Source organism: Halichoerus grypus, chromosome 2 (assembly GCF_964656455.1).
Source record: "Halichoerus grypus chromosome 2, mHalGry1.hap1.1, whole genome shotgun sequence".
Lineage (NCBI taxonomy): Eukaryota > Metazoa > Chordata > Mammalia > Carnivora > Phocidae > Halichoerus > Halichoerus grypus.
The window spans coordinates 67,450,058-67,477,376 of record NC_135713.1 but is presented as its reverse complement, the minus strand read 5'-3'; the positions used below and the strand labels follow the sequence as shown (position 1 = coordinate 67,477,376).

Genomic DNA, 27,319 nt, shown 5'->3' with positions numbered 1-27,319 from the left:
GATCCTAGCATCTGGACATTGTGGCCATGGGTAGACAGAGTTCAAGTTGGCTGAGAGATGGTGAGCTATTAAACAGAGAATGTGACCTTTGGGGGAAATTTCAGTGTGATCTCAGGGTTAGAGATGCCAGCAAGAAAGGAGCCCAGCTACATTCCAAGGAGTCATGCTTCAGTTAGTTGAAGCTTTTACTTGGAATCTTGGGGATTTCTCTGAATGGGCCAGCAAAGCAGTTCAATAACAGATGGTTCCCCAAAACACCCACATCAGTGTTCTAGCAAATATTCAGTACCCTCCTCCCTCCAAGAATTTGTTATGTAATATGATAGGCTAATTGTATTATGCAATATCACAGAAAAAGTTTCTGTTCTATGACCTAAAGAATGTTTTAGACTCAGGATAGAACCAGCTCTACCTTCAGTCTCTCGCATTGCCTCCCATTAGTTGGGATTCCTTTGACAGTGACTGTGGCACTGCTCTCTGCTTGGATATCAGGCCTGAGAGAAAGGGTTAGGCATGGTGGTGGTGGCACATGCATATCTCAGGAGCTTCGGAGCAGGCCCAGTCCATCTTACCCATGTAGGCAGCACTTCCCTGGGGAGCCTCCCTTCTGCCTTACTTTGTAGGCTTGCTAAGGGACATTGCACCAACTTCCACTTCTAAGAGCTCCCTCCCTGCATGAGCAGGCTTGTCCATTGGGCACAATTTTATAAGTCCCTATGTCACCTCATACCTATGAGGATAGCTACTTTCAAAAAATCAAAAAATAGCAAGTGTTGGCAGGATATGGAGAAACTGGAACCCTTGTGCACTACTGATGGCAAGGTCAAATGGCACAGTTGCTATGGAAAGCAGTATGGTCATCCCTCAAAAAATTAAAAATAGAATTACTATATGATTTAATAATTTCACTTATGGATATTTATCCAAAATAGTTGTAAGCAGGATCTTGAAAAACGGTCTACACACCCACATTAATTGCAGCAATATTCACAATAGCCAAAAAGTAGATGCAACCCAAGTGTCCATCAATGAATGGATGGATAAATAAAATGAGGTATATACCTATAATGGAATATTACTCAGCCTTGAAAAGTAGGGAAATTCTAACATAAGCTACAGCATGGATGAAACTTGGGGACATTATGCTAAGTGAAATAAGCCAGTCACGAAATGGACAAATATTGTACAACTCCAATGGAGAGTCGTTGCTTAATGGATATAAAGTTAAGATTTTTGCAAGATGAATAGAGTTCTGGAGACTGGTTATACAACAATGTGAATGAGCTTAACACTATTATACACTTAAAAATAATTAAGATGATAAATTTCATGTTACATATATTTTACCATCACCAGAAATTAAAAAAAAAAAAAAGATTAAACAAAAAAAAGGCTGTGTGAGTAGTCTAATTATCTCATGGAACTGCCAGATTTGACCTTGTGCCCCAGATTCTCTGTGACATCACACCTTCTGTCTTTGGACTGACAGCCCTAGAAAGCTGGACACTTGGCCAGAGCTAGTCCACCTTTCCTACATATACTCCCAGCCTGAGGACAGTCCCTTCCCAAGCCCCCACACTCAGCCATTGGCAGGGTTTTGGGCCCCCTGCTACTTTGGGATAAGGTTTGAACATATCTCCATTGGTCATAAACCCCCAAAGACATTAATGAGAAACATCTGTTTCTATCGCTTATATCCAAGTTTCGCTTAGTACAAGTAAAAATGTGAATCCAGAAAGTTCACTGGTCTAGCTTGTGTTTTCCCACTGATTTGGTGCCCTTTTATTTGAAATGCTTGGTGGGGTACCTGATGAAATGGTTGCCAGTCCCAGACCTCTCTTGCCACAGAGAAAATGAATTTGGGGAACAAAATTACTTATTTATTTTTAAATATTTACTGTTAAAAAATAGGGAAAAAGCTCATAAATTTCAGTGCTTCTAGAATGGCTTCCAGTTAGGTCCAAATCATACCCACCCTATAAGGCTCAGCTCAAATGCCAAAAGATCCTCTGAGTCAGAAGTGATCAATAACTTCCTCTTTTGAATTCCCATAGCATTTTATCTGAAACTCTCTTAAGACCTTTATACTTTTTATCCTAGATTATGGTTATGGATCTATATCCATCTTCCATACAGACTCTATGTTGTGCAGGCTACTGTATTGCTGTGTCTCCCACAAGGCCCGTGCATGAAAGATGCTTAATATATATTTGCTGAATACAAAATATAGAAATCCTTGGGAAGGTTATGCTAACTCTGCAAAAACAGATTGAAAATGGCAAAATTTCTGGTCCCATAGCTCCTGGGCAGTGCAGATATCTTTGGCCAAGGGTGGTGGGCCCTTTCTGGTTCTTCCCACATCACCCTCCCCAGGCAGCTGAGACTCACAGGAAGCCTGACTCTAAGTGTGAAGTTGTTAATGAGACAAATGCAAAGTGATTTTGACCATGCATCCAAGTCACCATGGAATCTAATTAACAAGCGTGGTCTTGACCAACACGTGAGAATGAGAGTTCACGTGCGTGCTAACATTGCCAAGGAGACCTTTCTGAGGAAAAAGGAGTCTCACCGAGTGACAAAAATGGTCATTTCACAGAGAGAAGCAGCCCGATTGTTTTAATGGAGCATAGGCAGGGAAGTCTGTTCGGCCTGAGAGACCCAGACTTAACTCTTTCAAGTGAGCAACAAAGGACTCTCCAGCTTTCAAAATGCATTTCTTCTGTCTGGAACTCTCTCCTAACTCATGCCCAAGGTCAGACGAAGGATGGAGCTACAAATGGAGTTACAAAAAATTTATTATCGATGCTGCTACTTTTCCCTTGGAGATTAATTTCTGTTCAGAATCCTCTTCACGGAAGAGCTTAGAAAAAAACGCGAAAGAGAATCAATGGGAACAGCATCCAAATTGCTCTTTCCCTGGGAAAGAGCTCTTCACAAACCCTTCATGGGACACTCCACTGAGCAAGGCATTCTTGCTCTTCCCCCCCACCCCATAATTAACGGGTTATGCAGCCATGTTACCCTGCCCTTTCACCTAGATCCTGAAGTTACTTTTAGTGCCTACCAAAAACAGTGAATATGGAGAACATGTGGTTCATGCCTTCTGGTGTACTGTATTTACTGTGTGATCTTGAACAGCCAGGGAGTATATGGATGAATCCCCACGACTGGCACCTCACGAGACTTCTTCTGGTATGTGATATGTTTATTTCACCTTTATTAGCCAACTAAATGCTGCTTATATGTGCACAGTTTTCACCATTGTTCAATATTTGAGTGTCAACAATAAACCAAGTATTGAATATACATTTAGATAATGCTTCTACCCATAAGGATGTGCATGTGTAGGGGAAAGCAAAATGATTACTAAAAAAATGCAATGCCTAGAGGATTAGGGGAAGTACCTGCGTCCATCCTAGTTCCCTTTCCCTAGAGGAACCTGGCAGAAGCCTTTCCTCACAGATGTCCTCCATTCCCCACCCACCAGCCCAGCCCTTCTTTTGCTCCCACATCAGATATGCTTACAGAGTTGAGGACTGGCTCTAGCTCTTCTGAATTCCTGAACCATATGTTTAAATTCTTTGTTTTGAAAAGTGCTGAGTGGTTCTACCAGAGATAGAGATTCATAGCCAAACTCTACAGTAAGTGCCCCCTGCTTTGGGAGGTGAAAATGATGATGTTCAGCAAGAGCCAATGTCGCCTGAGTATAAACTAATTATGGGATAGTCACAGACCTAGAAAAGTGTGTTTGGGTATGTCCTGTGATCTAACATGTATGAGATGATCCAATGGGTCTTGGGGTTTTTCCAGGGGAAAATAAGAAGGCTTTGGAGCAGATTCATGTGGGAACTTCCATTTCCTCCTTATTAATCCTTTCTCCATCAAAATTTGATCTGATTCCTGAAAATAAGACAATAATCCTAGAATGTTCCATTCATTAATTTGTCTTTCAGGTAACATTTATTGAGCATCTGCTCTGTGCAGATATGGTTCTCCAGACAAACAGAACATATATATATTTATGTTTATGTTTAATAAATATATATACGATTTCCAAAGAAGAATTGGTTTCCCATGATTATGGAGGCTAAGAAATTTCACCATGTGCTGTCTGCAAGCGGGAATTCCAGGAAAACCAGTAGTGTAAATTCCAGGCTGAGGCCAAAGGTCTGAGAACCAGGAACACCTGATGGTATAAGTTCCAGTGTGAGAAGACTGATGTCTCGGCTCAGCAGTCAGGTGGAGAGAGCAATTCAACTTCTTTCTGCTTTTTGTTCTATTTGGGTCTTTAGTGGGTTGGTTGATGAACACCCTCTGTGGGGAGGGCAATCTGCCTTACCCAGTCTACCAGTTGAAATGCTCATCTGTTCTGGAAACAGCTTCACAGACACATCCAGAGATGATACTTAACCAGGTACCTGGACATCTTGTGGCTCAGGCAGGTTGAGACATAAAATTAACCATCATAGCAGGTCTTCGCTCTGGGTACAAATAAGTTAGAGCGGGGCCTTATCTTCTCCCTGCCTTTGTGTCCCCAACACACACTGATCTCTTGGATCTGAACTCAACAGCTACCTCCTCCATAAAGCCTTTCTTGATTTATTCAGCCAAATTTGGATGCCCCTGCTCCAATATTCTCCTAACCCTTTGTACACACAATCTCATAAACTTGCTAAGAAATATGTCTCACCCCCAAACCATAAGCTCTTTGAGAGCAGAGGCCACATGCTTTCATTTCTCTGTCCCCAGCATCTTCCACATGGCTTGGTAGGTGCTCCACAACTATCCGACAATTGAATAAATAAATAATTAAATGTAGAAAATGATGAATACGGATAAGTGGCAGCTGTTGTTTATTGAGCGCTTCTTCTATGTCTGGCCTTGTACTAAGCTTGTTGCATTTGTTACGTCATTGTTATTTCCCAGGGGACAGATGAGGAACCTGAGCTTGGAGAGGTTCGTTGTCGCGCCTGGTTTGACACAGCTAGATGTGATGGAGTCAGAACTGGACTCAGGCCTGCCGGGTTGCTCTTAAATGCCGCGTGGTGCTGTCCCCGTGGGGACTGAGTTGACCGACGAAAGTGAGCCTATAATTGAGAATGCTGAGGCTCTTTTTAAAAGCAGCAATCAAACCCACATGTAGTATTGCACATGGCTTGCCCATTATTTCCGATTCTGACCTATAGCCTCCGAGGATGGTTTTAGGAGGAAACAAAACCCTGGAGCTGAATGAGCAGAGAGCAGGCGGTGCCTCTTCTTCAGAAGTTAGGTCACTGAGTAATGCACAGTGTTTAATTGATGCCTGATCAAATTCAAATCTCATTTGAATGTGGAAATTAAAGTTCTCTACAGTGAATTCTGAGGGATTTTGTCAACATGAGATAACTCTCTTCCAAGATAATGACTAAATTTAATCTCACATAAGCCTGATAACAGGCAATTCTCTTGACAGCCGTGGAGCTGCTAGGCTGGTGTGTGAGTGGTGAGGAGCCGAATGGTGTGCAGAAGTCTCGGAGTGTGGTATGTGCGGGAGGCGGTGAGCAGATAACAGGGCATTTCTAGGAAAAAGAAGGCCAGAGTCAAAGAGGCCTGGCTAGGCCTCTTAGAGCCAAGAGCTCTGTCAAAGGTACACACAAAGATATTACTAAAGTCTTAGAGGCATTTTTGGATGTGTTCATTTCTATTTTTTTCTGTCTCTCTCTCTTTTTTTTTTTTAATGCTATGTTCCTCTTCCCCAGCAATGCTGCCCCTGGGAATTGGTTTGTCCTCCTCAGGGTGAAATAAAAGATATAATATTTCCTCACTTCATACCCCAATCTAGAAACACTTGAGCCTAAACATATATTGTCCACATGGATTGAGTACGGGGAAATTAGCCAATGACTGAGGTCCTAGGTCCTTCTAGATTTACTTTTAAAAAAATCTAAGTCCTCTTATTTGGACTCTGCTAGAATCTGACTTTGAATGGATTTTCTTTCTTTCTTTTCCTCCTCAACCCCTGCGAGTGATCAGTGTGTCCGAGGCTCAGGAGGGTCCCTGTGCCTTGCTTCCTAGGGCAGGTGGAAGGTGGGACTGTTGACAGGCCACAGCCAGGCATGACTGTGTGGGTCCTGGAGAGTGAGGTGGGGGTGGGGCGTGCTGTCTTTCTGTTGTTTAGGGCTTTTTATCTGTGAGGGTCTACTCAGCTAGCTCTACTCAGAATTTCATTTCAAAGCCTCATTTCCAATTTCCCCAACTCTCTCTCAACAGGGCCTGGCCCTCCAAGGACACTCAAGGTGAAGCAAACAGGAAGAGTCCTTGTGATCATTTCCAGTGATTACCAGCTTCCTGTGGCCCATCCCCGCAGCTGCAGGAGGCTCGTGGTCCTGTTACCCTTTCTTGCAGTTGGAAGGAGCCAGATAAGGCCTTTGGCTGCCAAAACGGGAGACCCAGAGCTACTCCACGGTTGGGACTAAAGAAAGATGCTGCAATTATGGATTGGAAGGCACCACTGTTTGTACCACTGACTCCCTCACTGAGGGGAGGATTACACAGAAATAGACAGCAGGGACATCCATATGGACAAGGCTTGCCAGACCTCCGTCGGCTGACCAAGGTCATGTGACCTTTTTGTGACCTTTGGAAATGACAGAGTGCTGTGTTCTCTTGACTCAGAGTATGAATGGTAAGGAGTGTGAAACCATTCCCTGGGATGTGTATTGTCACTGTTTTATTTATTTTTCTTTCTAATCAGTCATGGAAATCCAAGAGTGTGCTGAAATGATTTGGGCTCTAGGAGCTTATAATACGGAGGGATACAGCGATAACACAGACATAATAATGGAGAACAATACAAAGGAGTATAAAATGTCTGCAAAATTGTGTGCAGCCATCTGAAAGGGCTGTAGGAGGACACTTGAAGGCTCCAGTAGGTAGCCAAGACAGGCTTTGAGAAAAAGTAACTAAAGCTTGGTCTTAGAGAATGTGCCAGATTTGAGTAGGGGGAGGGAAGGACATTCTCGAGCCAAGAACGAAGGGGAGGCTTACAGAAGCTTTTGTTCAATGTTAAAGTGGAACAACACTAAGCCACGGAAGGACAGGCTGTGAGGGTCTTTGACTGGGCGCCGAGTTCCTGAGGGCACCCTCGTTGCAGGTAAATCAACTGTGAATCTGCCGCCTGTCAAGGGTCCGTTGGGTGACCCCTCAAGGTCACCAAGCACCATGGTGCCAGATTGCTGTGGTGTATCTGTGCAGCCATAGGCTCAAAGCACTGCTCTCTTCACCACCTTGCTCTTGCTCCCACTCCTAACCCCTCTGAAGCTTGCCAAAACACAGGTGTGCTTTTGTTTTGATTACAAACTCAGAGAGCTGCTTGTGGACTTTCTGAATCAGGAGGCTGCTGTTGGTTCTGCAGCTGCTTCTGTCCTTCCCACGGAGGCCTGAGCTGTTGGGGGAGGGGAGCCTTTGGCTTCAGCGGTTTGGGCGGGAGGTGCCTTTTCCACTGTTGCTTCCCACCTTCCTCCCTTTGGAAGCAAAGGCTGCTGGCCCCTTTCAGAGAAGATCAGGAGCTTCCTCCTAGTCACGGATGCCTCTGCAGTGCCAAGCTCTGACAGGAGGTCGTGGCTGCTTTCAGCTAAGCATTAGCCCTAATGGGTTTGGCAGGATTTTAAGATAATCAAAACAAAGCAGGTAAAAAGGTCTGGAGGGGGAGGGATATAGTGACTGCCTGAGCTGGGATCACAGGATCTGCCCTGCAGCCAGGGCCCAGAACAGCTCCAAGGCCTGATGCCAAGGGTCTGAGCTGAATAGAAATCTGGAGTGGCTTTATCAGAGAAATTAGTCTGTGATTAGAGCTGAAAAGAGTCACGAGTCTTAACTTGTATTTAGCACTCCAAGGATAAGGTGTCCCAGGTGGGACTGAATCATTCCCTCTGGCTCAGGCAGTCTGCAGAATGAATGGGGAGGCTTATCAAAGAAGGGGGGGTGGGGGAGATGGGGCAGATGGGCGATGGGGTGTCTCGGAGAAATCCGGGAGTGGACATGCTTTGGCTTTGCTTGGGGAGGTTTAAGTTCAGTGATCATATCCTAGAATATGTGTTAGAACGAAGGAAAGACACAACTTTGACCAGGTTGGGTATTGAGCTTTTAATAAAATTAGAATAGTGAATAAAATACCTTTGAAAGAAAGAATAGGCCTTCAAGGTGGTGGAGAGCAAGGGAGTTACCCACCTCTCTTTCCTTGTGGCTTTGCGGCAGGGGGATTGTGTTCTAGCCCCTGGCGCTGAAGCCTGGTGTGACCAGGCGTGAGCGCCTGCCCACGGTAGGGACTTGGGCTTGCTTCCTTGTCCCTGACCCCAGGGCAGAACTCAGGGACACTTCAGGGGATCTGCAGTAAGTTACAGTTTGAGACCAGCTAGGGAGTGAGGCTGTTGTCAACAGCCATCTCTGGTTTTGCTCCCACTTCTGCCAGAGGCTCTCTCCTTCAGCCCTGGTGCCTGTCTTCTAGCTCCGCATGCTTCTGGCAAAGAGAGCGTTGAAGAGATTCTTTCAGAGGCAGCAAGAGGATCTGGCTCTGAAACGGGCCAGGCATTGGTCAGGCCAGGCGGTGGGCAGGTTCCCAGCCCAGCATGGCCCTGAAGTCTGGACTGGGCCCTGCCCTCACTTGGCCAGGGGTCTTCCTCAAAGGCTCTTTGTGATTGCACACAAACCAGGCAGAATGGTGGACTGATGCTAAGAGAATGGGGCTCTTGCCTGAAACCGAAGGGAAGAACATGTGGCTAGGCTGAGGCCCAGGGCAGGCCAGGACCAGCACCTGGAAAATGCTCAGAAAGCAGCACAATTTCTTTCTCTCTTTGTTTCACTCCGGGACTTGCCAGGCTCTGGCTCTCCACCTGCCACTGTGCTTCTGCTTCATTTTTTCTCTCACTGCACCAGTGTTTGCTATTTCTTGAGCACGTGGCGGAAGAGGGCCACCTCTTAGCTCCCAGTTTTGCAAAACCCTCAGTTCTGCTGAACAGTTGAGCCAGGCCTCTCAGTGCCAATTCCAAAGTCACAGAAAGGAATCTGATTAGTTTAGATTAAGTCCGTGCAGGTAAAAGGGTTGGGAGAGAGGGATGTGATGATTGCCTCAGTTTGGATCATACTGTATACCTAGCAATCTGGGGCCAGAGCAGCTCCGAGGCTATGGTCATAGGGTAGTGGGACAAGGGAGGGAGAAGGAAGGGGTGTGGTACTAGAGGGTGGTCATAACATATTATGCCTGCCTGGACCCTCATTCACTAGGGCTCAGAGATGTGTATTTATATGTGTGTTTGTGTGTTGTGCATGTGGTCTTATGGTTGGACGCAGACCTCCAAAGTGCCTCGCACATCAGATAGATAACCAGAGAGAGAGGGGAAAGTTGGATCCACCTTTTATCTAGAAATTTCTTTTTTTTGAAGACACCTCTCTGCTTTAAGTTCTTCATTAACATGGCCCTTTGGAATCTGGAGATTTGGTCCCAGATTATGTAATCATCCTCTGTCTTCCCTGGGTGGATAAACTGATATATGCTGGGGAGCCTTTTGTGAATTTACATTTCCTTTAATATGCATTGGGCACAGATGGTTACCAGGTTGTCTCCAATCCATAAGTCTTCTTTCATCAAGGGCTGATCAAAATTTAGTGCAAGCAGGTTTAAAGGGACAAGCTTTTAGGCTTGGAAATGTGCGTATAAATAAAAATGTTGCTGTAGCGGCTCCATTGTTAATGAAAGAAAAATGATCCATGTCCTCTTCTGGGATAGCGGAGTCTCTGAATATATTTATTTCAAGATTTAGGTGCTGGGGGGACCGGCCACAAATCACAGAGCAACCATTAATGAGCCTCTGTCCCTACCTGTTAAGCTTATTAACTGCCTGTTACCTACAGTTCTATATCCCACCTGGGGAAACAAAATGGATGCTTTGGCAATACAACGGCTGAAAAATACAGAAGTTAATCAAAAGCACAGGGGGGGCCTGGAAATGCAATCAGAAGACATGTGCTGTGTGAGATTAGTGGGGGACCCGCGGGTTCTTGGGAGGAAGCCTCCGACGCAGTCTGATCTGAGATTTAGCTCATTAAACCCACCCGTCCTTAAATCAGTGACTCCTCACTAAGTGCATGCAGAGGACATGAAAGGCACCGTCCTTGCCCTCAAGGAACCTGCATCCTAACTGGGTGGTCACGTGCCACATACCTGAAGCAGAGGCATTCTGATGGCAAGCAAGTTCAGGGCAGTTAACGCAGAGTCTGAATGAATAAGGACTCACATGATAAGAAGGAGAGCATGGTCTCCTGGAATGAGCCCTTAGCTGGGACACAGGAGACTTTGGGTTTTGCTTTGGTTCTACCATATGATAGTGTCTGTGCTATTTATTCATTCTCTCCCAGTCTTGGTTTACTCATTGATAAAATAAGATTTTGACCTCTGCCATTGCTGAAGAGTATTCATGAAATGCACTTTTATGTTTCCATGAGACAGGAGTAGGGGCAGAAAATTGCTCAGAGGAAGGGAGACTTGATTTGAGCGTTTAGCAAAGTGTAGGATTTAATTCACGGAGAGGAAGGAAGAGCCATTCTTAAGGATGCTCTTACGCCTGGAGCCCAGAGGTCCTCCGGTGTGTGTACGCAGAGGGAGGGTGGCCCACCTATGGCTGTGTTCTCTGACACAGGTTTTAATCCTCCCCGTCGCCTCCCCACTTCTTGCTACTAACAGCCGCAGCGGTCTTTTTTAAGTGATTTGAAGGCAGAGATAAATACTGGAAACTAAAAAGCCTTCACTCTATGATTAATTAAAGGAATCATCTTAAATTTAGAAAGTTGTTTAAATAAAGGAAGACACAAAATTGCATCAGTGTGCCTCCGTATGTTAATTATGGCGATTTTTCCTTGTTTCTGTGCTGCTGCTACAGCCACGGCCCATCTATCACTTGGTTTCAGGCGTCATGATCAATTGACTGTTCCATAAACAACATGTTGTACATGTGGCAAATGATAACATCATTTGACTCGACACAGGGTAAAAAACTCCCACGTTTTCATCCTTCTCGTCTCTCAGAAGAGAAAAAGGACAGCCTTGAATTAATTCCTTACTTAGAGAGTCAAGCAGACATTTTTTGCAGACTCTAGTGGGGTAAAGAAGGGGGACCCAGCTGCCCCAGCACTAGAGCCACTAAGATGGCGGCTGCGGAAAGGAGAGGAAACCTGTGCCCACCCCCCACCCCCCGCCAGAATAGCTCCTGGCGCGGAGTAGGCACTCAGTTGCTCTATGTTAACCAAACCACCAGTCCTTATTTTAGTTTCTCTGGTGTAGGCGGTAAACTTCAGAGAGAATTAATTTTCATCACCAGAAGAGATGTTTTTACCCTCGCAGAATAACAAATCTTCTGTTTGTTGAAAATAAGTAAATATTGAAGATCTCCTAAGGAGGAAGCACTTCACTGACACCCAACTCCTTATGGAATTAACCGATGGTCTTCCATTTCTTCTCTTTTAATACATGGTGATGGCAGCTTGGGACACCCTGAATACACATAGTCAGTTGGCCGCTCAGCATCATGCCTTTGTGCTTCTGCTCCTTCAGTTAGCTGTGTGCCCATGTGCTTCCAAGAGCCAATTGTGTTTGCTTCTGAACTTCTTCCATCTAGTTGTCTTTAGATTGTACTTATAGAATTTAATTAAATATTACATAAACTGATGATACCTTTAAGGAAAGAGAGTTTTCTTGATGAAAAATAAGTTGAGTGCTTTGGAGGAATTCAAGAAAGTCAAGTGCTTTAAAAGTCTATATGAAATTAGTGGGCGAGATACCTGTAAATGATTGAAAAGAAGTAAACATCTAGGAGAAAGACACTTTCAACTTTAAGGAAACCGAATCTGGAAATAATTGGTGATGTATGGGTTGTGTGAGTGTGCTTGATGTAGGAAAGACAATGTGCAACTCCAACTGGCAAGCACCCACTCAAAGAAAGTACACATAAAGTTTCAAGAGAACAGAAATATTTAAGCCATGTATATATACTTTTTGAAGATGTCTTGCTGCCTTCCTAAACTTTTTTTCAACAGATTTTTCCTGATTGGTAGGCAGCATAAGAGTGCTACTAAAAAAAAAAAAAGAATAAATTCAAAAATATTAAGGCCACACAAAATCAGCAGTCTATGTTTAGTGAAAGCACAGTGATTTACAGTCATACCCTTGGAGACTGCACCAAAATGGGAGCTTAGCCAAGCACCCCCAAGTGAAATGTGATCCGAGCCAGTGACCTTTCATGGAAGGGGATGGTGCCTTCAATAACAAATCCATCTTGCAATCACCTTGTTGTCTTATACATATCTCCTGCTCTCTTCTTCTCTATTTATGTAATGTTTTACACAAATGTTTTATTTGGAAAAATTTTCCAACTTAATAGAAAAATATAATGTCATGAACTTTATATACCTTTTGCCTAGATTCACAAATGTTAACATTTTGCAATCATTGCTTTGTTTCTCTCTTTCTGCAGAACTTCCCATCACACTTCTACTCCTTCTCCCCCTTCCCTCTTTCTCCTCTTCTTCCTTCTTCTTATGAAACTTGCTAAAGGATTTGAGATGCCATGATGTTGACCCCTGAATACTTCTATGTATATCTCTTAGAAACAAAAATATTCTTTTACTTACTCATCATATAATGATCAGATTAAGGAAACTTAACATTGATATAATATTCCCTAATATACAGTTCATATTTAGACCTCATCTCAATCACATCTCTTTTAAAAAAAAATTTTATTTGAGAGAGAGAGAGAGTTCGAGCAGGGAGAGAGGCAGAGAGAGAGGGAGAGGAAGAGAATCCTCAAGCAGACTCCTCACTGAGTGTGGAGCTGGACACGGGGCTTGATCTCACGACCCATGAAATCATGACTTGAGCTGAAATCACCTGTCACATGTTTAACTGACTGAGCTACCCACGTGCCCCTCAATCACATCTCTTATATCATGTTTTCTTTATCCATGATCAAATCTAAGATCACTCATTCTACTCATTGGTCACTTTTCATCTGGAATAGTTCCTCAGCCTTTAGTTGTCTCTCATGGCCTTGACATTTTGAAAGAGTACCTAGATAGTTGTTTTGTAAAATGCTCCTTAATTTGTTTCTCTGGCTTTTTGGCAGGAATACTATGTGGGTAATACTGTGTCCAGCCTAATGCATCATACCAGGAGGCCCATGATGTCAGTTTGTCTCATTATTGGTGATGCTAACTTGGATTGTGTGGTTATGGTGCATCCACTGTAAAGTTACCACTTTTTCTTTCTAATTAGTATTTGGAAGCTGTATAAATATCCTGTTTCCCATCAAACATTTACCTAACTATTTTATCATCCTATGATAATTCTTTTCTGAGTCAGTTATTACTGATGGTTGCCAAATGTTGTACCTATTTCTCTCTACCTTCCCACTTCTAAATGGAGAAATCCAAGTACTTGCTAGAATTTGGAGGTGAGGATGGAGAAAAACAATATGTATTCCTTCTTCACCCCCCAGTTGGCCAGTGAAGCAAAAATGTATTCCTTTGGCTATTCCCTGTGCCCACAGTTGCATTCTAGATTCTTGGGCATGTCATATCCTTAGATGTCCTTCCCTCCTTCCTTGGACAAACCCTACAGTTTGTCAGTGCTTTTAACCCCTTTTCTCACCATTCCTAATGTTTCTGCAATTTCCTGTGTCCAGCCTCAAAACATGGGAGATCAGCAATTTTTTGTTCAATCCATCCAGTGTTTTTTTTTTTTTTTTTGAATGGAGTAGGAAGGGGGAAAAGGATACCAGTAAAAGCACCATATCATGAGGATAAAGGAAGGGAGGGAGAAGACCCTCAGATATCTGTCCTCAGTGGAATAACTAAAAAACACAATTGGATGTCTTGCATGACAAAGGTGAATCTCCTCATAGCATGGCATTTCCTTTGATTACCTTCTTATGCTAAATGAGTGTCTGTCTACTCCCCAGCCTTGACTTACTTCTTTGCTTCATTTAATGCCTCCATGTACGAGTGCTTGGCTTATCTCATTCACATCTCACAATAACCATATGCCATAGGTACTGCTGTGAGAGTCTCCATTTCACACAGGAGAAAACAGGCTTGGAGAGGTTGGCCTAAGATCACGTAGCTGATAGCCGAGGCAGTCTATTTCCAGAGGCCACTCCTTTTGCCACCATGTTTCCTGAGCAGTGAGAAAACTAGGTGGCATAAAGCTCATGTACGTAAGTATGGAATTACCTTTTAGCCCTCCAGCCAGAGTTTACGGACTACATTTCGAACAAAACTATGCTTTGCAATGTAATCATCTTGGTGATATGGTTTCCCCTGATGAGTGGCAACTCTTCTCAAATCATGGTTGATTCTTATGAGAAATAACAATGGCCACAGTGACAGATGGCTGCTGGAAAGGTCCCAAATGGCCCACTACAGAGCAACTGTAGTGAACATCCTGACACACCCAGCTTAGAGCCGTGAGAGATGCTCATGCATAGATAAAACTGAAAAAAGAAGAAAATCATGCCTTGTGTTCCATTAATCTCTTCTGACCAAAAAAAAAAAAAAATTACTTTTGTGAATCTGCTCCTACTCTGATGAGAACAAGGTAGGGCAGTCTGGGGAAAATCACTCCATCGTAGCTGCAAAATAAGGAAGCAGGATTCACTGGTCTCTAAAAGGTCCCCTCTAGTTTCATGAATCTAAACAGGAGTTGTTATTGTAATCATCTAGTTCTAGAATATCAATAACTTCTTTGTTTATGTGACACATAAGCATGACCTACACTGAAGTTAATCCTGATGTTCAAGCTACAGTAAAATTCTTTAAGACAGGGGTGCCTGGGTGGCTCAGTCGTTAAGCGTCTGCCTTCGGCTCAGGTCATGATCCCAGAGTCCTGGGATCGAGCCCTGCATCGGGCTCCCTGCTCAGCAGGAAGCCTGCTTCTCCCTCTCCCACTCCCGCTGCTTGTGTTCTCTCTCTCACTGTGTCTCTTTCTGTCAAATAAATAAATAAAATCTTAAAAAAAAAATAAATAAATAAAATAAAATTCTTTAAGACAGTGCTCTCCTAATTGCTTCCTGGAGCAGACACTTTTGGTGAATAAATTCTCCCAAGACTAGAAAGAACACTGACATCATTACCATATTCAGAAGACAAATGCATCACCTCATGAAAATGTTAATGGGCAGCACTAATTGGAAGCAGAGGTCAGGCTGGGAGTTCCCTGTAGATCCTGCGAGCCCCCAGAGGACTCTGGCAGAGATAGGGCACATCTTCTGAGGTCTGGGCGGGGAGTGTTTTAAGCCCCTTAGACTTCCTGACCCTTTTCCTTCCCTTTGCTCTGTGTCTGCCTTTGTTCTTGGCTTCTACCTCCTCCCTGCCTCCCCCTCTTCTCTTTAGTAGCTTATTCCTCCTCTCTGCTCTGCATTTCTGGCATGAATGTTAAGGATCAGTGATACAAAGGAAAGAGAACAAAACCAGGAAAAATGTTGTCTTCAGAGGAAGCAATAATGAGCCATCAACCTGAAAGTTATGTAAGAATAGACTGTAACATCAAATATAGGGCATATCTTACGTGAGGATTCCCCTCCCCATGTCTCTGTCTTGCTGTTGTCTTTCCTTGGAGAGGTCGATTCACAATGAAAGAAAGAAAAATACAAGCAATAAGGATCCTAGCTTAATTTCAGCTCCACCCTTGCTTTTACTTCTTTTGTCCCCACTTGAAAATTATGCCATCCTACTGTATTTTACTTGTTTCTGTTAGCTGTGTCACACTCTTTCCAGAATAGGACGGAGTCAAACAACAACAAGCATGAACAATCGGTCTAGTTGTGGAAAAGCAATCAATGTGTTTCCGTTATTCATAATGATAATCAACACTTACATAGTACGTACCACTTGCCAGGCACTGTTTTATCATTTCATATACATTGACTCACTTGATTCTCCAACACTCCTGTGAGTTCAGCCCCGTTATTGCCCCCTCCCCACATTTTGAGGAGAAATTGAAACCTAGAGCCATTAAGTCGCCCCTGCAAGGTCACACACTTGAGAAGTGCTGGAACCACGACTTGAAATCATATATTCTGAGTCCAGACACCAGGCTCTTGACCACTGTGTGATGTTGCCTCCTCTGTGTAGCTAACAGGCGTGTGATGAGCGAAAACATGAAGGAACCAATCTGTGCTCAGGGCCAGCTATTCTGAAGGTGGTGACTATACACAGCTACTCCTCAGGAGCTGTAATACATGTAGACTTAAATACCACCCAATTGATTTCCTAAGCCCCAGGAGATCTAACTAGAGATTCCAGCTTTGACATGGAATATTGGTTCAATTTCACAAGAGTTTTCTATTGGTCTCTTCTGGTCATTTTAAACTCTGATAACAAATACACTTCCCTGAAACCCTCCCCTTTCCTTAGGCATTTTGAATGTCTCATCTTCCTCTTCTTTATCTCTATGGCGGTCCCTTGTCATACCTGCAGCTTTTTCTACCTGACAGCAAGTAGTTTATTTGCCTCCAGAACAGAGCCATCAAGACTGTTTCAACCTGAAACCTCATTTGACTCTTTGGCTAGAGAGCAAAGCTTGCCTGGTGCAGAGGCCCTCATCAGTGGAGGCTGGTGGCTCCCGTGTCCCTCTGAGGAATGGGCATGGAAGGGTTTCCTTGAGATGTCCATTCACTTCAAAGCTGAACTGTATTGCTTCTGTCTGTGGATATTGTTCTCCCTTGATGTAAAGTTCTAGCTGATTCCAGGTCTTCTGATGTTCTGATGGTTAGCTCCTGGTACAAGGAAAGAGATGCACATTTTCCTTTGAAATCCAACTGTCCATCGGCTTGGCCCTCGCCTCAGCCCCAGTCACTACAACCAGCGGTGGGTTTCAGGTGTTTTTCAGTCTGCCCACAGTGCTTTTAGCTAGGGGTGATGGAAAGCAGGGACCGAATAAAAATGTTGTGTTGATACATGCCATTTGTACAGAAGGATACATTTGTTAGCACTTAAATCTTAACCAAAAAATAGCTTTAGGAAGCAGGGATCTGCATGATTGGCGGAAGCCCATTCTTCCGTTTGGAAATCATGAAAAGTCAATTTCAGACTTTCTGTTTGTAATGATATCCCAACAGTGTGGCTTCTGCTCAAGCATGCTCATTGTGAGTGGCTGTACTGGTTGAATTGTTGCTGCCCATGTTCTCTGAGGGATGGTTGCTTGGGACACAAAAATGGCTCCGTGAGGTGAATTCCATTCCACCGACAACGTTTTATTTATTTATTTATGTATGTGACTCTGTCCTTACGCACATGATTGTGTGTAAGGTGGCCTATAGGAGGCCCTTGACTATGTTTTATGCCTTTCCCACCTTAGTTAGGAAAACTATTCCCGGTTTTCCTTGGCTCGTCCAAATTTACACCTGTTGTCCCGGCATTATTATGAATAATGTTCTTTTCCCTCTAAAAGTCATCCCAATTTGGACGGTAAATGATATGGGTATACCACTTCTAGGGAACCCAGAACAAATATCCCATGGAAAACCCGCTGTGGTAGAGTTGAAAAATGAGGCTTAGAACGAAACAGCCTCTTTGAAACCCTGGATTTTCCATGGCTGATGGGACAATTTAAATCTCTCTGAGCCCTAGTTTCCACATCCAGAGAATAGAAATAATAGCACCTCATAGAGTTTTTGTGAGAATTAATTGGGTCAACGTATTTATGAAAACACCTAGACGTGTGCATGAAACCCCCTAAGGAGTTATGACGTTTGTTTAAAGACACAGTTTTTCACCTGAGGTGAGGGTAGGGGTGGATTGTACCTGGCTGTGGTTTAAGTGAAGTTTGGTGATGGAAGTCGGGCAGAGAATTCAGTGAAAGAAGAAAGCTAGGAGGTAAGAGAGGAAATGAATAAGAAGTAATTCTAGTGCAAGACCCAAGAATGCTGATTTTAAACATAGTATGGAAATTGTTTCCAGTCAGGGCTCAGCAATAATTGCACACCGACCCTCCCTCCGGGGCATGGTGGAGGTTTCTCGATGTATTTCATGTCTTGAGGTTTTGATGCTTTTCTATGCTCCAGCCCCTCTCTCATGTTCTTTTGAAGCAAGCTCGCTTCCTCTGAAAACACGGCATTTCTGTGGAAAGGCTTGTGGGGGCTCTGAGACTTGAGTCTCCAATAACAGAAAAGAATTAATCTGCAAACAGAAGAAGCCAGATTGCCATGCTGGGGAGACCAAGAGAAAATGTGACCCAGACCCAGCCGTTCCCAGGCACTTGGTTTCAGCTGGTTAAACATGAATTACAGTAAGTACAGTGACAGGCATCCTGTGTCTGCAAGATGTAAAGGTCCAGACACAACCAGAGTCTACATTTCTCTGTATCTATGACCCATTGACTGCTTCACTTGGAATAAAGATAACCGCCCAAGAAGTGAAAGCCTTCAACATGTCTGTACTTAATCATCTCATCATCAACGTAGTGCATGTTTATTATGGGAAATATATCTCCCTTTCTACCATTCATGTGCAACCACTGTTTTGGCATATTTTATTTGGTCATATTTCTACAATTTTGTATTCCTTTTTTTTTCTTTTTGCTCACACTATGTTATAATGTTACTGCATTGCAATTTCACTGGATTAATTTTCCAAAGCTTACATAATTATTCTCCAAATATTAGGGTTCATTTGTTTCAAATTTATGAAATACACCTGTTTGTGTACAAATCCTTGTCTGCATTTGGGATTATTTCTTTAGGATAAAAACTAAGGAAGAGGAAGTAGAGGGACCCAGGTATGAACCTTTTAAAGTTCTTTATGTATACTGAAAAGCTGAGAAGCTATTTTAAAATACTGCTCAGTTCACAACTAATTTAACGTTCTTTTCAAAATCATTTTAATGATATGTAGTAGGCATGAAGTATAATCACTGTAATTAATCCTTACAGCACTCTGTAACATACGCTAGTCAAGCCATCATATAGGTTAATCTAGATTTCAATATAAAAATTCTGATTTCTTCTATACTCAATACTGATGATATGCAGTATTGAATAACTAGAATAATAGAGGTTGATTCTATCATTCTTATGGTTTCTCATGGTCTGATGTTTTTCTGGGAGTCCTGATGGTACCTTTTCTTGCTCATCTGTGTATTCAAATCATTTTAAAAGCCAAGCTGGCAGAAGGAAGGGAGGAAGGGCAGACATTTCTTCCTTTAGAAACAGCTTAAGAAGTCACGGGTGGGCTACGCTTCTGGTATTTGCAGCATGTTTCGGCACAAATTGTGGAAAAGATGTTTTAGTTTTAAAAAGAATGATTTTTGTATTCTGTTAGCTTCTGTGGATGAGCATTGTAAAAATTGGGCAGAAATCTTGGAATGGATTTCCATAAGTGGGGGTTCAGGATCTGTGTTTGCTTTATGTCTCCTTGAGGTGAAAGCTCAAATCCAAAATGACAACTTCCAACTCTCTGTGGCTCTCTCAGAACATACTGGCAAGAGAGAAACCTTTCTCCTGCAGAAGAGAATAGCGCTCTGAATTGTCTTTCTCCTTCTCTGGCCAAGAGAGAAGAGTCCCTCAGAGCCACGGTCAGGCCTCGGACTTGGATCATGATGCCATGTCTGAGAGCAAGGGTCCCGTCAGGCCCAGGCCCTGTGTTATGACTCAGTGGTGCATGGCCAATGGGGAGACTGCCAACTGACTTTCTCTGGGAAATCTAGCATTCAAGTTTCTACTCTTGTGCAATGAGAGAAGTGTGCTAGTTTGAGCTCAGGCAACTTTTGGTCAAGATGGATGTGTTTAGAGTTGATTTTGCCACTTTCTACAACTTCAATAGCATTTTTACTAACATTGTAAACTTCTTTCCCCCGGCTTAAACATCTTCAGTTTCTTCAATAATTATTCTGATATTGTAGCTTCTAGAACTGCCTCTGGTCAGCCTCCTCCACAAGACCACCAAGCTTATTGGTCTCATCTGGAATCTTTCTTGAAACACTTTTTTGAAGTTTTTTTTTTTTTTTTTGAAGTATTGTATCTACATTAACAAAATCCCTCATGTATCATCTAGTGTCGCTAGCCCACATTTTAATAGTGCAGTATATTCATGTGATCAGGGAACTACTATTGAGACAGACCAAAGTTAAATTGCCCCTCCCCCTATACACACATATTACTGTTTGCTTATCATAGATCTGTTGTCTGCTATGGCCTTGGGAGTTACTACCAATGCAATCTCAAGCCTCTTTATTCTGATCTTGTAGAATTGCCTTTTCTATTTTCTATTTGTTTGGATACAAGACCTTATATCTATATCATCTCAAATGTATCTAGTTTAAGTTTAAGGCCTTAGTATCATACTATGTACCTAGAAGGTGCTTAATAAATGCTTGTGAACAAAATGCTCAATACATGCTCTTAAAATAATTAGGTGACCACAGAGTCCTTCTGCTATTGTTAGAAGTAGCTTTAATTTCTCTCATCCTTTCCTTTTCCTTGTCATTGTATTTTAAGTTCTTCCTGAAGTTGTTAGTGAAGAAATTTATTTCTCTTTCATCTCCCTACTTGCATTAACGGAACACCAGAATTTGTCTCTAATGGTCTTAGTACCACATTTTAAAAGAAAGGAAAAAAGGGAAAAGAAGAGAGTTAAGGATGCATTGCCCTCCTTAATAATACATGTTTTCTGTTCTCTGGATAGTTTATTATTTAGAAACTGTGGACTCTGGTATCTTTCCTATAGCAAAGAGAAACAACATAGGGTAACTCAGGATGATTAGTATGCAAGGGGCTGATTCTGGGATATTCACGATAGCTTGTCCTTTCAATGTGTCTTCTTTTGACATCTTCACCCTGGGTATCCTGGCAACAGAGCACTTCACAAAAAACAAAAGTCCCATAGACACTGTTTGCTGAATTCCATCAGAATAATAAAAAGACTGTTTTATTGAAGCATTTGCTGAAGACAGTAATTTAGAAAAATAGCAAGACTGCAACTAAATGTACTTGATTCAAAAGTGACTGACACTGAAGGAAACCTCAGTCCAGGGATGGTGTCTTTGGGTCATATAATTTCTCACCCATTTGCAGGAAGACAGGAGAGTGAAAAAGAGATGATTTATGGGCTAAGATGGGAAGTAAACCAACATGAATGTACTAGAGTGAGAAATCCCTAAAAGGGCCTCAGTGTGTAATGTGGGGCACCTGTCTCCACACAAGCCAGAGAGGTGTCTTCGCAGCTTGTGTGAATAACCTTAGAAGAGTCCTCTGCCTGCTGCCTGGGAGGCTTTCCCTCCCCAGCGCCCCATCTGCTCTCTGCTAGAGTAGTAAGCTGGCTTCTTAGGGCGGCACACTGACTCTTCCTAGGCCTTTGGGGATCCAATCACCTTAGCAAGACATTTGGAACCTCTGATCCATTTAGTGCCATGATAATGCTATCAGTGATTCCCTCTGGGCCTCAACAGGTTAATTAAAGCACCTCCCTCAGACTCCAGCTATCCCCTTGCTTAGGCACTGGAGAGAGAAGGTAGCAGTGCATGAGCGGATGGCTTATACGCTCTCACTTGTCCTTATAGTTCCCTATCTTGTGACCAAAGGTTTCCTGCATTGGTGTGGACACCGTCTGCTCTTCCTGAGGGCAAAGTGAGGATATGTTATCCTACCCCAAGGTTGTTTGTCTTTGTTGAACTGAACTCAGAAATCACAAGGGAGGAGTTTGGGGCTAAACGTTTAAGCTCCTCAAAGAATTGCATCCAAGCAGGCCGTGTAGTAGAATGCGGGCATCGGGCCAGTCTGCCCAGCCTAAGAGGCCCCTCCTCATGCCTGCTCTCTTACCACCCCCATCCGCATCCTCAGAGGCTGCTGCTGACAGCTCTCTTGTGCCATGGGAGCCTGAATCCCACCCCTACCCCTCTTCCGGGCCACAGCTGATGGGACCAGGATCAGACCCCTGACCCCATCTGTCTGGTCAGCGTCTCTCACCAGGGAATTTGGAAATGGAATTCAGCAATACTTGTCAGTTTAGCAGTGTTTTGACCTGAGGACATTTGTGCTTGGAAGGCCAACTCATGTGGGCATGCAAGAGCAGACAGAAATGACAGCCACACATCACAGCTAGATGAGAGAACATGAAGAGAGGGAGGGAGGGAGAGAGAGAGATGGTGGGGGGGAGAGAAATGGAGGGAGGGGAAAGGAGTGAGAGAGAGAAAAACTGTCTTGAACCTTGGTCTCTTTCTAGGTTCAAGATCCAGTTTCTTCTGTGGTTCAATTCTACTCATTTCCCTTGGGTTCTATGCAAGACATACCAGAGACCTGATTCGGCCTAAGCTAATTTGAGTGGGTTTAGCTTAATTATAATTAAAAAAAAAAAAAAGCTTAACCAAGGCAAACTGATCAAAGCAAGCTTCAGAACTAGAACACAGGCCTTCTGTCTCCAGGAGGTCCTGTTACCCACATTACCAGACCTTTTGTCTCTTGCTCAACTCCAGACTACGGGGGAAGAATCTTTTTCCTTGACAGCTCAGCTGTGTCGTGGTGGGGCCAGAGAGCACAGACTAGAAGTCATTCCCTGAATGGGCCTACCCTCCAGCCCTTGGCCCCAGATTGTTTCCAAACTGGACGATCTACCGACACCCAGTGCTCATCCTCACTAAGGCTAGAACAGAATACTGTTCTAGGCTGTGGTCCCCTCCACATGCCCATCTGAATGGTATGTCTGAAAAACTCTTGGACTCCTGCATTCCTGATTCCTCTATGTGGCCTCCAACCAACTCAGGATCAGTTTCTGGTAACCCATACCTGGGAGGCCTCAGGTGACCAAGGTGATGGCTTCTGCCCCTTTGGAGGGGCCACTTGAGAATCACTGGAGGAGAAGAATCCCAGAAGGGCCTTCACTCGCTGCTCTGAGATGCCCGCTCTTGTTCTTTTGTGATTGTAATGCTTTTAGGGTGACTGAGAGCTGACATTCTGAGAGAGGCTAATTGCTGGGGACAGGCGGGAAGCAGGAGCAAAACTGGGCTTCTGATCATGTCAACAGTGTATCTGTAGCTTCTGCTGTGGGAGGGCCCCTCTCTCCAGGACAAGGCAGGCTGCATGCTTTGGGCATGAATAAAAGCCATGTAGTGATCCAGGTTTGATCTCTGCACAGAGGAGCTTCCTGCGTAATTTATGGCTTTAACATGGGCAGTCGTAGATTTCTGGGCAGAAAAGGAGGCTGACATATTCTTGTGGAGCAAAGGATAGCATCATGGAGATAAATGGTCCTCAAGAAGCTTCTGACCATTCCCATGCTAATCAGAAAAAAAGTCTAAGTGGTGCTGATTACACTTTAAACCATTTTGGTGAGGGAGGGGCTAATTTGACCTGCCCAAACCCTGGGCTGGCTGCAATTTCTCATAGGGCATGAGACATGGTTAAGAGGGGTCGCTCTAGTCCTTTTGTGACCATTGTCACAGCAACAGTTTCCTTCTCTTTGAAAGATGAAGCAAGTTCTGTTCGCAGAAAGCAGTGTGTTGCTAGGCAGAGCCGGGGTATATCAACATCCATATGGACTGGAGTCTGAAATTATTGTCCTTTCTCCATGTCAGGCATTACCTTCCTGGCCTCCCCTTCAAAATACATGCAAGCACGTACAAACACACACTTGTGTTCACACGCGTACACACATACATACTCATCCCACAGTAGTAATCCCTTGGATAAAATAAGATTCTCAAACTCATGTACTATTAGGATGAGACGGGGCTTTAAAGGCTGTGCTGGTTATTTATCTCTGTGTTACAAATTGCTCCAAAGCCTAGCAGCTAAAAAGGACAAACCCTGATTATCTCACAGACTCAGGGGCAGAAAACTGACAAGGCTCGGTTGCCTCTGGCTCAGGGTGTCTGATGAGACTGTAGTCAAGGTGTCAGCTGAGGCTGCTGAGGCGGCTGTTGTCTCGAGGCTCGAGGCTCAACAGGGCGGGGAGGATCTGCTCCGAGGCTCACTTAGAAGGCTGTTGACAGGTCCCGCGTGCTCACTGGCGGTTGGCCAGAGACATCAGTTCCTTCCACAAGGTTCCACAGAGAAGCTGGCAGCTGGCTCCCTCCAGACTGAGTGAGCAAGAGGTCAAGAAAGGGAGAGAAGGCACCCAAGATGGAAGTCATCTACTCTCGAAAGTGACTTCCCATCATCTCTGCTGCATCTTATTCTCCAGAAGCAAGTCACTAAATCTGGCCTGTCGTCAAGGAGAGGGAATCACACCAGGGCATGGATATAGGGGGAGTGAGTCATTGGGGTTTCTTTTAAAGCTGCCTACCTACCACAAGGGCCATCCATTTAGACCCTCCAGGCAACTGCTGCATACCTCTTGTACAGGAAGCAGTCACTTTTGAGGCAGATTTTTCCATTCGACTTTTAAAATTCCTGAGATGGAACCCTCAAACCTGTTTTCTTATAGTGGGCATGTTTTGCTTGCGACTGCTCAGCTTTCCTTTCCTTCCCGGTGCTGGCACTTCGCTTTTCCTTTGGAGGCTTCCTCTTCTCCTCTCTTTGGTCTAGTTTCAGGGTGGGCATAGGACCCAGCTATGGACAATCAGAATTTTATGCCTTCTTGATCACAGAAAGGTACATTCCTCAAATGGATCCAGTTTACATACCCTGAGATCTCTTTTTACCATTTCTATGAACCTCGTCCTTTCTTTACACCCACATCTTCAATGTGTTCTCAAGCACCAGCCACGGTCACTCTTCCTCAGACCACTCTTGGGCTATGCCAGCCACTTTGCCCCAGCCACAGACAACTGGAGGTGCCAAGGAATTTATATTACTCACCTCCCTCTTTTTGTTTTCATTTTTCATGATTTTGACCAGTTCTCTAAAAAGAAAAAAATTGTGCTGTAAGTCGCACATCCTACACGTCACCCATTTATATGTACGATTCAGTGGTTTTTATGTATTCATAGATGCGTGCAACTATCACCACAATTTTAGCACATTTTCATCACCTCAAAAATAAAATGCATACTCTTTAGCTACTAACCTTCTATCCACCCTCCACGCCTAAGCAATTGCTAATCTACTTTCTGTCTCTCTATATTGGCCTATTCTGGACATTTCATATGAATTGGATCATATGTGGTATCCTGTGACTGGCTTTTTTCACTGAGCATAGTTTTTGAGGTTCACCCACGTTGTGGCAGGTACCATGTTGTGTGCTTTATTCCTTTCAGTGCTTTATTCCTTCTGGTGGTCAAAACTCCATTGGTTGGATACACCACATTTTGTTCATCAGCCAGTGAGCATTTGGATTATTTCCACTTTTTGGCTACTATGAATAATGCTGCTCTAAACATCTATGTATGTGTTTTTTCTACAGACAAATGTTTTCATTTGTATACATACTGAGGAGTAGAATCGGCTGGGTCATAAGGTAACTCTATTTTAATTGTTTAAGGAACTGCCAGACCATTTTTTAAAGTGACTACATACCATTTTACATTTTCTTATCCTTAGTGTATTCTGAGGGTTCTGCTTTTTCCATATCCTCACCAACATTTGTTACTATGTGACTTTTTGATTCTAGTCATCCTAGTGGGTGGGAAGTGGTATCTCATTGTGGTTTTAATTGACATTTCCTTGATGGCTAATGATGTGGAAAATTTTTTAAATGCACTTATTGGCATTGGATATCTTTCATGGAGAAATGTTTATGGAGGTCCTTTGCCTATTTTTTAAATCGAATTCACCCACCCTGTTGACACTTTGGCGTGAGAATGTGAAACTTAGCTGCCATCTCTTAGGCTGAGACAACTCTGAGGCATGACTTTCTCTCCACAATTCTAAAGAATCAGGTAGAAACCAAGACTCTGAGACTTTTGACTTCTTCCCTTCCCTATCAGACCCTCTGGAATATGTGGTGTTTTTCGAAAACGACTGCCTTCAGTTCCTTCCCTGCCTGTATACACGTCATTCCCCCACTGAGAGGCAGAGTGTCTGCCTCTACCTACTTGAATCTGAGCTGACTTGTGACTGCTTTGTCCAACAGAATACAGCAGAAGTGGTGTGACCCATTTCTGGACCTAGAATTACGAATGCCAGCAGTTTCTACATTCTCTCTTGAATAATTGTGTAAGAAGTCCAAGTGGTGGTTGGAATCTTATCCACCCTCTGGGTTTTCCAAATTTTACAGACCAATTCTTTTTATTTCACTATAAAACATTTTTTTCTCATTATAAACTACAGTTTCTCATTGGGGCAAATTGGGAAAAAGAAATACCCAAACAGATATGGATCAGGGCAAGGAGAGGGATGAATAGACAGAACACAGAGGATTTTTAGGGTAGCAAAAACACCCTGTATATACCGTAATGATAGAAACGTGTCATTGCACACTTTCCCAAACCCATAGCCTGCACAACACCAAGAGGGAACCCCAAGGTAAACTATGGACTTGGGATGGTTAAAATGTGTCAATGTATGGTCACCAATGATAACAAATGCATCACTCTGGTGGGGGATGTTGATATCGGGAGAGGCTATGCTGAGTGGAGGGAGGGTATGTATGGGAAATCTCTGTACCTTCCCCTCAATTTTGCTGTGAGCTTAAACTGCTGTAAAAAATAAGGTTTTTTTTTTTTTTTAAGCACACATAAGATAATAAAAATCATTGGAAATATACTCCTTAGTGATAAGCACTGCTAACATTTTGCTGAATATCCTTGCAATTCTGCCTTGCTGATAAATCTATAACTAGCCATCATTTGTCTACCAATTTATCTTTATGTATTTTATCAAAAATGTTCAGCTTGATTTATTGGTGCCTTTCCAAACTCTGCCAGCTTTCTGACCAGGGTCATTATTCTCCTGGTCTTAGAAGCCTAGGACACTCTGACAAAGTATTATAAGGTATGTCTTGACTTCAAGAATTATCAGTTAAGAAAGAGAGCTTGGAAGAAAGCATTGTGGAAGAGGGAGAGGGAAGAAGAGCCACAATTTCCCCCTAATTAGTATTAAAATCTCTGATCCTTAGCATACCCAGTGTCTCCATCTTTTAATGCTCAAAACTGTTGTTTTGTTTTTTCATCTTCAGAGGACCCACTTCTGTTAAGGAAATGGAGTGGATGAGCTACAGAAAAAGTTCTCCACATGAAAGCACTTACTCAGCAGAGGCCCCATTGCCTAAAACACGCAGTCTTAGATAAAAGAACAGATAACCAACACATATCTGCCAGTTTGAGATGATGGAACTTTCAGATAATGAGTTTTGCTTCAGGTAACACAGGGTGAAATAGAATCACAGAAGATGGTTCTCAAACACTGACTGTAAAGCCCGGGGG

At 43.4% G+C, this 27,319-nt stretch overlaps 1 long non-coding RNA gene across 1 annotated transcript in view; it reads left to right on the top strand.

Moving 5' to 3' along the window:
• The window catches only part of LOC118555130 (uncharacterized), a 43,885-nt gene that overhangs the window by 5,560 nt on the left and 11,006 nt on the right, over positions 1-27,319 (top strand). The window contains exon 2 of the long non-coding RNA XR_004926818.2: positions 6,250-6,664. This is a non-coding gene — a long non-coding RNA (uncharacterized LOC118555130). The remainder of the gene's footprint in view (positions 1-6,249; positions 6,665-27,319) is intronic.